The sequence below is a fragment of the Rutidosis leptorrhynchoides genome, chromosome 11 (genome assembly GCF_046630445.1).
Source record: "Rutidosis leptorrhynchoides isolate AG116_Rl617_1_P2 chromosome 11, CSIRO_AGI_Rlap_v1, whole genome shotgun sequence".
In the NCBI taxonomy this organism is placed as follows: domain Eukaryota; kingdom Viridiplantae; phylum Streptophyta; class Magnoliopsida; order Asterales; family Asteraceae; genus Rutidosis; species Rutidosis leptorrhynchoides.
In genome coordinates, this window is record NC_092343.1 from 253280001 (window position 1) to 253292500 (window position 12500).

Genomic DNA, 12500 nt, shown 5'->3' on the forward strand with positions numbered 1-12500 from the left:
TAAGAGTCGTGCAAAATTTCAGGTCGATCCGACATGATTTGAGCACTGTATGAAAAATTATGACTCCTCAGAAAATCAATGTCTGTTCCTGTCACTTCACTTTTTGTGCAATATGTATATATAGGGGGTACCATGTCCACTCCATGCCCTGGTACCCAGACAAGGGGTCGGAAAGTGCAAGGCAATAGAGGTTGCCTAGCGAAGCCGGAGAGCGATTACGAGTAATGAGTGACCCTATAACATGAAGCCAAACACCAAGTCGTGGCCCCGAAAACCAAGTCGTGACCGAGAAATATGAGCCATGGCCTGGTCGTCACCTAGCAAACCAAGTCGCGACTTAGTTTTCTAGGCCACTGCCAAGCTAAATCTTAGTCGCGACTTGGATTTATAGCCCATTGCCAAGCTAAATCAAGCACGACGTCGTGCATTTAAAAAAATTATGACTCCTCAGAAAATCAATGTCTGTTCCTGTCACTACACTTTTTGTGCAATATGTATATATAGGGGGTACCATGTCCACTCCATGCCCTGGTACCCAGATGTTGGGTCGGAAAGTGCATGCTACTAGAGGTTGCCTAGCGAAGCCGGAGAGCGATTACGAGTAACGAGTGACCCTATAACAAGTAACGAGTGACCCTATAACACGAAGCCAAACCCCAAGTCGTGGCCCCGAAAACCAAGTCGTGACCGAGAAATAATAGCCACGGCCTGGTCGTCACCTAGCAAACCAAGTCGCGACTTGGTTTTCTAGGCCACTGCCAAGCTAAATCTAAGTCGCGACTTGGATTTTTAGCCCATTGCCAAGCTAAATCAAGCACGACGCCATGATTTTGAAAAATTATGATTCCTCAGAAAATCAATGTCTGTTCCTGTCACTTCACTTTTTGTGCAATATGTATATATAGGGGACTGGGTGTTCCTGGACGAGGGCGTGCGAGTTGAGTCACTAGTCGAACTTTGTTCTCGACTACTGTGTGCCAATATACTCCATTCCCGACCGGAATTACCCCTTCTCCTCGGTGGGGAGTTCGTTTTTTGGCTTAAGAAAGCCTAAAAGCGGGCGAGGATTGAAATGTCCCGTTCTTATTGATTAAAAACGTTCCATATTAATTGATTTCGTTGCGAGGTTTTGACCTCTATATGAGACGTTTTTCAAAGACTGCATTCATTTTAAAACAAACCATAACCTTTATTTCATCAATAAAGGTTTAAAAAGCTTTACGTAGATTATCAAATAATGATAATCTAAAATATCCTGTTTACACACGACCATTACATAATGGTTTACAATACAAATATGTTACAACAAAATAAGTTTCTTGAATGCAGTTTTTACACAATATCATACAAGCATGGACTCCAAATCTCGTCCTCATTTAAGTATGCGATAGCGGAAGCTCTTAATAATCACCTGAGAATAAACATTCTTAAAACGTCAACAAAAATGTTGGTGAGTTATAGGTTTAACCTATATATATCAAATCATAATAATAGACCACAAGATTTCATATTTCAATATACATCCCATACATAGAGATAAAAATCATTCATATGGTGAACACCTGGTAATCGACATTAACAAGATGCATATATAAGAATATCCCCATCATTCCGGGACACCCTTCGGATATGATATAAATTTCGAAGTACTAAAGCATCCGGTACTTTGGATGGGGCTTGTTGGGCCCGATAGATCTATCTTTAGGATTCGCGTCAATTAGGGTGTCTGTTCCCTAATTCTTAGATTACCAGACTTAATAAAAAGGGGCATATTCGATTTCGATAATTCAACCATAGAATGTAGTTTCACGTACTTGTGTCTATTTTGTAAATCATTTATAAAACCTGCATGTATTCTCATCCCAAAAATATTAGATTTTAAAAGTGGGACTATAACTCACTTTCACAGATTTTTACTTCGTCGGGAAGTAAGACTTGGCCACTGGTTGATTCACGAACCTATAACAATATATACATATATATCAAAGTATGTTCAAAATATATTTACAACACTTTTAATATATTTTGATGTTTTTAGTTTATTAAGTCAGCTGTCCTCGTTAGTAACCTACAACTAGTTGTCCACAGTTAGATGTACAGAAATAAATCGATAAATATTATCTTGAATCAATCCACGACCCAGTGTATACGTATCTCAGTATTGATCACAACTCAAACTATATATATTTTGGAATCAACCTCAACCCTGTATAGCTAACTCCAACATTCACATATAGAGTGTCTATGGTTATTCCGAAATATATATAGATGTGTCGACATGATAGGTGGAAACATTGTATACGTGTCTATGGTATCTCAAGATTACATAATATACAATACAAGTTGATTAAGTTATGGTTGGAATAGATTTGTTACCAATTTTCACGTAGCTAAAATGAGAAAAATTATCCAATCTTGTTTTACCCATAACTTCTTCATTTTAAATCCGTTTTGAGTGAATCAAATTGATATGGTTTCATATTGAACCCTATTTTATGAATCTAAACAGAAAAAGTATAGGTTTATAGTCGGAAAAATAAGTTACAAGTCATTTTTGTAAAGGTAGTCATTTCAGTCGAAAGAACGACGTCTAGATGACTATTTTAGAAAACATACTTCCACTTTGAGTTTAACCATAATTTTTGGATATAGTTTCATGTTCATAATAAAAATCATTTTCTCAGAATAACAACTTTTAAATCAAAGTTTATCATAGTTTTTAATTAACTAACCCAAAACAGCCCTCGGTGTTACTACGACGGCGTAAATCCGGTTTTACGGTGTTTTTCGTGTTTCCAGGTTTTAAATCATTAAGTTAGCATGTCATATAGATATAGAACATGTGTTTAGTTGATTTTAAAAGTCAAGTTAGAAGGATTAACTTTTGTTTGCGAACAAGTTTAGAATTAACTAAACTATGTTCTAGTGATTACAAGTTTAAACCTTCGAATAAGATAGCTTTATATGTATGAATCGAATGATGTTATGAACATCATTACTACCTTAAGTTCCTTGGATAAACCTACTGGAAAAGAGAAAAATGGATCTAGCTTCAATGGATCCTTGGATGGCTCGAAGTTCTTGAAGCAGAATCATGACACGAAAACAAGTTCAAGTAAGATCATCACTTGAAATAAGATTGTTATAGTTATAGAAATTGAACCAAAGTTTGAATATGATTATTACCTTGTATTAGAATGATAACCTACTATAAGAAACAAAGATTTCTTGAGGTTGGATGATCACCTTACAAGATTGGAAGTGAGCTAGCAAACTTGAAAGTATTCTTGATTTTATGAAACTAGAACTTTTGGAATTTATGAAGAACACTTAGAACTTGAAGATAGAACTTGAGAGAGATCAATTAGTTGAAGAAAATTGAAGAATGAAAGTGTTTGTAGGTGTTTTTGGTCGTTGGTGTATGGATTAGATATAAAGGATATGTAATTTTGTTTTCATGTAAATAAGTCATGAATGATTACTCATATTTTTGTAATTTTATGAGATATTTCATGCTAGTTGCCAAATGATGGTTCCCACATGTGTTAGGTGACTCACATGGGCTGCTAAGAGCTGATCATTGGAGTGTATATACCAATAGTACATACATCTAAAAGCTGTGTATTGTACGAGTACGAATATGGGTGCATACATGTAGAATTGTTGATGAAACTGAACGAGGATGTAATTGTAAGCATTTTTGTTAAGTAGAAGTATTTTGATAAGTGTCTTGAAGTCTTTCAAAAGTGTATGAATACATATTAAAACACTACATGTATATACATTTTAACTGAGTCGTTAAGTCATCGTTAGTCGTTACATGTAAATGTTGTTTTGAAACCTTTAGGTTAACGATCCTGTTAAATGTTGTTAACCCAATGTTTATAATATCAAAAGAGATTTTAAATTATTATATTATCATGATATTATGATGTACGAATATCTCTTAATGTGATATATATACATTAAATATCGTTACAACGATAATCGTTACATATATGTCTCGTTTCAAAATCATTAAGTTAGTAGTCTTGTTTTTACATATGTAGTTCATTGTTAATATAATTAATGATATGTTTACTTATCATAATATCATGTTAACTATATATATAACCATATATATGTCATCATATAGTTTTTACAAGTTTTAACGTTCGTGAATCACCGGTCAACTTGGGTGGTCAATTGTCTATATGAAACCTATTTCAATTAATCAAGTCTTAACAAGTTTGATTGCTTAATATGTTGGAAACATTTAATCATGTAAATATCAATCTCAATTAATATATATAAACATGGAAAAGTTCGGGTCACTACAGTACCTACCCGTTAAATAAATTTCGTCCCGAAATTTTAACATGTTGAAGGTGTTGACGAATCTTCTAGAAATAGATGCGGGTATTTCTTCTTCATCTGATCTTCATGCTCCCAGGTGAACTCGGGTCCTCTACGAGCATTCCATCGAACCTTAACAATTGGTATCTTGTTTTGCTTAAGTCTTTTAACCTCACGATCCATTATTTCGACGGGTTCTTCGATGAATTGAAGTTTTTCGTTGATTTGGATTTCATCTAACGGAATAGTGAGATCTTCTTTAGCAAAACATTTCTTCAAATTCGAGACGTGGAAAGTGTTATGTACAGTCGCGAGTTGTTGAGGTAACTCAAGTCGGTAAGCTACTGGTCTGACACGATCAATAATCTTGAATGGTCCAATATACCTTGGATTTAATTTCCCTCGTTTACCAAATCGAACAACGCCTTTCCAAGGTGCAACTTTAAGCATGACCATCTCTCCAATTTCAAATTCTATATCTTTTCTTTTAATGTCAGCGTAGCTCTTTTGTCGACTTTGGGCGGTTTTCAACCGTTGTTGAATTTGGATGATCTTCTCGGTAGTTTCTTGTATAATCTCCGGACCCGTAATCTGTCTATCCCCCACTTCACTCCAACAAATTGGAGACCTGCACTTTCTACCATAAAGTGCTTCAAACGGCGCCATCTCAATGCTTGAATGGTACCTGTTGTTGTAGGAAAATTCTACTAACGGTAAGTGTCGATCCCAACTGTTTCCGAAATCAATAACACATGCTCGTAGCATGTCTTCAAGCGTTTGTATCATCCTTTCGCTCTGCCCATCAGTTTGTGGATGATAGGCAGTACTCAAGTCTAGACGAGTTCCTAGTGCTTGCTGTAATGTCTGCCAGAATCTTGAAATAAATCTGCCATCCCTATCAGAGATAATAGAGATTGGTATTCCATGTCTGGAGACGACTTCCTTCAAATACAGTCGTGCTAACTTCTCCATCTTGTCATCTTCTCTTATTGGCAGGAAGTGTGCTGATTTGGTGAGATGATCAACTATTACCCAAATAGTATCAAAACCACTTGCAGTCCTTGGCAATTTAGTGATGAAATCCATGGTAATGTTTTCCCATTTCCATTCAGGGATTTCGGGTTGTTGAAGTAGACCTGATGGTTTCTGATGCTCAGCTTTGACCTTAGAACACGTCAAACATTCTCCTACGTATTTAGCAACATCGGCTTTCATACCCGGTCACCAAAAATGTTTCTTGAGATCCTTGTACATCTTCCCCGTTCCAGGATGTATTGAGTATCTGGTTTTATGAGCTTCTCTAAGTACCATTTCTCTCATATCTCCAAATTTTGGTACCCAAATCCTTTCAGCCCTATACCGGGTTCCGTCTTCCCGAATATTAAGATGCTTCTCCGATCCTTTGGGTATTTCATCCTTTAAATTTCCCTCTTTTAAAACTCCTTGTTGCGCCTCCTTTATTTGAGTAGTAAGGTTATTATGAATCATTATATTCATAGATTTTACTCGAATGGGTTCTCTGTCCTTCCTGCTCAAGGCATCGGCTACCACATTTGCCTTCCCCGGGTGGTAACGAATCTCAAAGTCGTAATCATTCAATAATTCAATCCACCTACGCTGCCTCATATTCAGTTGTTTCTGATTAAATATGTGTTGAAGACTTTTGTGGTCGGTATATATAATACTTTTGACCCCATATAAGTAGTGCCTCCAAGTCTTTAATGCAAAAACAACTGCGCCTAATTCCAAATCATGCGTCGTATAATTTTGTTCGTGAATCTTCAATTGTCTAGACGCATAAGCAATCACCTTCGTTCGTTGCATTAATACACAACCGAGACCTTACTTTGATGCGTCACAATAAATCACAAAATCATCATTCCCTTCAGGCAATGACAATATAGGTGCCGTAGTTAGCTTTTTCTTCAATAACTGAAACGCTTTCTCTTGTTCATCATTCCATTCAAATTTCTTCCCTTTATGCGTTAATGCAGTCAAGGGTTTTGCTATTCTGGAAAAGTCTTGGATGAACCTTCTGTAGTAACCAGCTAGTCCTAAAAACTGGCGTATGTGTTTCGGAGTTTTCGGGGTTTCCCACTTTTCAACAGTTTCTATCTTTGCCGGATCCACCTTAATACCTTCTTTGTTCACTATGTGACCGAGGAATTGAACTTCTTCCAACCAAAATGCACACTTTGAAAACTTAGCGTACAATTCTTCCTTCCTCAATATTTCTAACACCTTTCTCAAATTTTTACCGTGTTCTTGGTCATTCTTTGAGTAAATAAGTATGTCATCAATGAAAACAATGACAAACTTGTCAAGGTATGGTCCACGCACTCGGTTCATAAGGTCCATGAACACAGCTGGTGCATTAGTTAAACCAAATGGCATGACCATAAACTCGTAATGACCGTAACGTGTTCTGAAAGCAGTCTTTGGAATATCATCTTCTTTCACCCGCATTTGATGATACCCGGAACGTAAGTCAATCTTTGAATAAACAGACGAGCCTTGTAGTTGATCAAATAAGTCGTCGATTCTCGGTAGTGGGTAGCGATTCTTGATGGTAAGTTTGTTCAACTCTCGGTAGTCGATACACAACCTGAATGTACCATCTTTCTTCTTGACAAACAAAATAGGAGCTCCCCACGGTGATGTGCTTGGTCGAATGAAACCACGCTCTAAAAGTTCTTGTAATTGGCTTTGTAGTTCTTTCATCTCACTGGGTGCGAGTCTGTAAGGAGCACGAGCTATTGGTGCAGCTCCTGGTACAAGATCTATTTGAAATTCAACGGATCGATGTGGGGGTAATCCCGGTAATTCTTTCGGAAATACATCGGGAAATTCTTTTGCGACGGGAACATCATTGATGCTCTTTTCTTCAGTTTGTACTTTCTCGACGTGTGCTAGAACAGCATAGCAACCTTTTCTTATTAGTTTTTGTGCCTTCAAATTACTAATAAGATGTAGCTTCGTGTTGCCCTTTTCTCCGTACACCATTAAGGGTTTTCCTTTTTCTCGTATAATGCGAATTGCATTTTTGTAACAAACGATCTCTGCTTTCACTTCTTTCAACCAGTCCATACCGATTATCACATCAAAACTCCCTAACTCTACTGGTATCAAATCAATCTTAAATGTTTCGCTAACCAGTTTAATTTCTCGATTCCGACATATATTATCTGCTGAAATTAATTTACCATTTGCTAATTCGAGTAAAAATTTACTATCCAAAGGCGTCAATGGACAACTTAATTTAGCACAAAAATCTCTACTCATATAGCTTCTATCCGCACCCGAATCAAATAAAATGTAAGCAGATTTATTGTCAATAAGAAACGTACCCGTAACAAGCTCCGGGTCTTCTTGTGCCTCTGCCGCATTAATATTGAAAACTCTTCTGCGGCCTTGTCCATTCGTGTTCTCCTGGTTCGGGCAATTTCTAATAATGTGGCCCGGTTTTCCACATTTATAACAAACTACATTGGCATAACTTGCTCCGACACTACTTGCTCCGCCATTACTCGTTCCGACACCATTTGTTCCTTTCGTTCTATTAACCCCTTGTCCGTAGACCTCACACTTCGCCGCGCTATGACCATTTCTTTTACACTTGTTGCAAAATTTGGTGCAGAACCCCGAGTGATACTTTTCACACCTTTGGCATAGCTGCTTCTGATTGTTGTTGTTATTGCGGTTATTATTGTTGTTGGGATGATTGTTGTAGTTGCTGTTGTTGTTGTTGTTGTTTCTATTGGGCCGTTTGTTGTAGTTGCGATTGATGTTGCGATTGTTGGGATAATTGTTGCGATTATTGTTGTAATTGCTGTTGTTGTTGTATTGGTGATTCTTATCACCGTTTTCCTCCCACTTTCTTTTGACTTGCTTCACATTGGCCTCTTCAGCAGTCTGTTCTTTAATTCTTTCTTCAATCTGGTTCACTAGTTTGTGAGCCATTCTACATGCCTGTTGTATGGAGGCGGGCTCGTGTGAACTTATATCTTCTTGGATTCTTTCCGGTAATCCTTTCACAAATGCGTCGATCTTCTCTTCCTCATCTTCGAATGCTCCCGGACACAATAGGCACAATTCTGTGAATCGTCTTTCGTACGTGGTAATATCAAATCCTTGGGTTCGTAACCCTCTAAGTTCTGTCTTGAGCTTATTGACCTCAGTTCTGGGACGGTACTTCTCGTTCATCAAGTGCTTGAATGCTGACCACGGTAGTGCGTACGCATTGTCTTGTCCCACTTGCTCTAAATAGGTATTCCACCATGTTAACGAAGAACCTGTGATGGTATGCGTAGCGTACTTCACTTTGTCCTCTTCAGTACACTTACTTATGGCAAACACCGATTCGACCTTCTCGGTCCACCGTTTCAATCCGATCGGTCCTTCGGTTCCATCAAATTCCAAAGATTTGCAGGCAGTAAATTCTTTGTAGGTGCATCCTACACGATTTCCTGTACTGCTAGATCCAAAGTTATTGTTGGTATGTAGCGCAGCCTGTACTGCGGCTATGTTTGAAGCTAGAAAAGTACGGAATTCCTCTTCATTCATATTCACGGTGTGTCGAGTAGTCGGTGCCATTTCCTTCAAAATAGTCAAATGGAACAAGTTAATCATACAGAATATTAAGAGTAGTTAATAGTATTTCGTAGCATAATATGAACTCATTTATAAAAGCTTTTTCTTCATATTAGCGTTTTATAAGTTTAAATTCGGGTAGTACCTACCCGTTAAGTTCATACTTAGTAGCTAATATACAATTCAACTACTACAATTCTATATGAAAAACTGATTATAATAATATTTCGCGTTCAAACTTTTACACAATATTTTACAAACTTACAATACCGCTTATTTTACATATAGCATGAAATATAGCACACAATAAATTTGATACAAGATGGTTGTGAAGATAATTCTAGCTAGTACACAAGTCGTTCAGCAAAGGCAATAAAGACACGTAATTCATACGTCCAGAAACAAGTCATGCATTCTGGTTTTACTAGGATTACTTCCCATCCTTGGTCTTGTGGAACATAACCGTTATGGCCGTTGATAAGACAGCATGTTGTAACGTCGTCAAAGGGGCGAGGGTTACGTAATGTCCAACAGTCCCGTAACAATCTAAAAACCTCATTTCTTACCCCAATTACCGACTTCGTCACTTGTGGAAACATTTTGTTTAATAGTTGTAGCCCGATGTTCTTGTTCTCACTTTGGTGAGAAGCGAACATTACTAATCTGTAAGCATAACATGCTTCTTTATGTTGCATGTTAGCCGCTTTTTCTAAATCACGAAGTCCAATATTCGGATATATTGAGTCAAAATAATTTCTTAACCCATTGCGTAAAATAGCATTTGGGTTCCCCGCAATATATGCGTCAAAGTAAACACATCGTAACTTATGGATTTCCCAATGTGATATCCCCCATCTTTCGAACGAAAGCCTTTTATAAACCAAGGCATTCTTGGAACGTTCTTCAAATGTCTTACAAACTGATCTCGCCTTAAATAGTTGTGCCGAAGAATTCTGACCGACTCTAGACAAGATTTCATCAATCATGTCTCCGGGTAGGTCTCTTAAAATATTGGGTTGTCTATCCATTTTGTGTTTTTATACTGTAAAATAGACAAGAGTTAGATTCATAAAAAAAATACTTATTAATACAAGCAATTTTTACATATATCATAAAGCATAAGCACACTATATTACATATATTACACCATACGAATACAACTATCTTATTCCGACTCGCTTGTTTCTTCTTCTTCGGTTTTGGTTCGTTTTGCCAAGTTTCTAGGGATATATGATGTTCCCCTAATACGAGCCGTCGTTTTCCACATTGGTTTAGAAAAACCTGGTGGTTTAGAGGTTCCCGGGTAATTGTTACAACTTAAGGACTTCGGGGGTTGACGATACATATAAAGTTCATCGGGGTTGGAATTAGATTTCTCTATTTTTATGCCCTTTCCCTTATTATTTTCTTTTGCCTTTTTAAATTCAGTTGGGGTAATTTCTATAACATCATCGGAATTCTCGTCGGAATCCGATTCATCGGAGAATTGGTAATCCTCCCAATATTTTGGTTCCTTGGCGGAAACACCATTGACCATAATTAACCTTGGTCGGTTGGTTGAGGATTTTCTTTTACTTAACCGTTTTATTATTTCCCCCACCGATTCTATTTCTTCATCCGGTTCCGATTCTTCTTCCGGTTCCGATTCTTCTTCCGGTTCCGACTCTTCTTCCGGTTCCTCTTCGGGAACTTGTGAATCAGTCCACGAATCATTCCAATTTACATTTGACTCTTCATTATTATTAGGTGAGTCAATGGGACTTGTTCTAGAGGTAGACATCTATCACATAATATCAAACGCGTTAAGAGATTAATATATCACATAATATTCACATGTTAAAAATATATAGTTTCCAACAAAATTTGTTAAGCAATCATTTTTCAAGTAAACACGGTCGAAGTCCAGACTCACTAATGCATCCTAACAAACTCGATAAGACACACTAATGCAAAATTCTGGTTCTCTAAGACCAACGCTCTGATACCAACTGAAATGTCCCGTTCTTATTGATTAAAAACGTTCCATATTAATTGATTTCGTTGCGAGGTTTTGACCTCTATATGAGACGTTTTTCAAAGACTGCATTCATTTTAAAACAAACCATAACCTTTATTTCATCAATAAAGGTTTAAAAAGCTTTACGTAGATTATCAAATAATGATAATCTAAAATATCCTGTTTACACACGACCATTACATAATGGTTTACAATACAAATATGTTACAACAAAATAAGTTTCTTGAATGCAGTTTTTACACAATATCATACAAGCATGGACTCCAAATCTCGTCCTTATTTAAGTATGCGATAGCGGAAGCTCTTAATAATCACCTGAGAATAAACATGCTTAAAACGTCAACAAAAATGTTGGTGAGTTATAGGTTTAACCTATATATATCAAATCATAATAATAGACCACAAGATTTCATATTTCAATATACATCCCATACATAGAGATAAAAATCATTCATATGGTGAACACCTGGTAACCGACATTAACAAGATGCATATATAAGAATATCCCCATCATTCCGGGACACCCTTCGGATATGATATAAATTTCGAAGTACTAAAGCATCCGGTACTTTGGATGGGGCTTGTTGGGCCCGATAGATCTATCTTTAGGATTCGCGTCAATTAGGGTGTCTGTTCCCTAATTCTTAGATTACCAGACTTAATAAAAAGGGGCATATTCGATTTCGATAATTCAACCATAGAATGTAGTTTCACGTACTTGTGTCTATTTTGTAAATCATTTATAAAACCTGCATGTATTCTCATCCCAAAAATATTAGATTTTAAAAGTGGGACTATAACTCACTTTCACAGATTTTTACTTCGTCGGGAAGTAAGACTTGGCCACTGGTTGATTCACGAACCTATAACAAAATATACATATATATCAAAGTATGTTCAAAATATATTTACAACACTTTTAATATATTTTGATGTTTTAAGTTTATTAAGTCAGCTGTCCTCGTTAGTAACCTACAACTAGTTGTCCACAGTTAGATGTACAGAAATAAATCGATAAATATTATCTTGAATCAATCCACGACCCAGTGTATACGTATCTCAGTATTAATCACAACTCAAACTATATATATTTTGGAATCAACCTCAACCCTGTATAGCTAACTCCAACATTCACATATAGAGTGTCTATGGTTATTCCGAAATATATATAGATGTGTCAACATGATAGGTGGAAACATTGTATACGTGTCTATGGTATCTCAAGATTACATAATATACAATACAAGTTGATTAAGTTATGGTTGGAATAGATTTGTTACCAATTTTCACGTAGCTAAAATGAGAAAAATTATCCAATCTTGTTATACCCATAACTTCTTCATTTTAAATCCGTTTTGAGTGAATAAAATTGATATGGTTTCATATTGAACCCTATTTTATGAATCTAAACAGAAAAAGTATAGGTTTATAGTCGGAAAAATAAGTTACAAGTCATTTTTGTAAAGGTAGTCATTTCAGTCGAAAGAACGACGTCTAGATGACTATTTTAGAAAACATACTTCCACTTTGAGTTTAACCATAATTTTTGGATATAGTT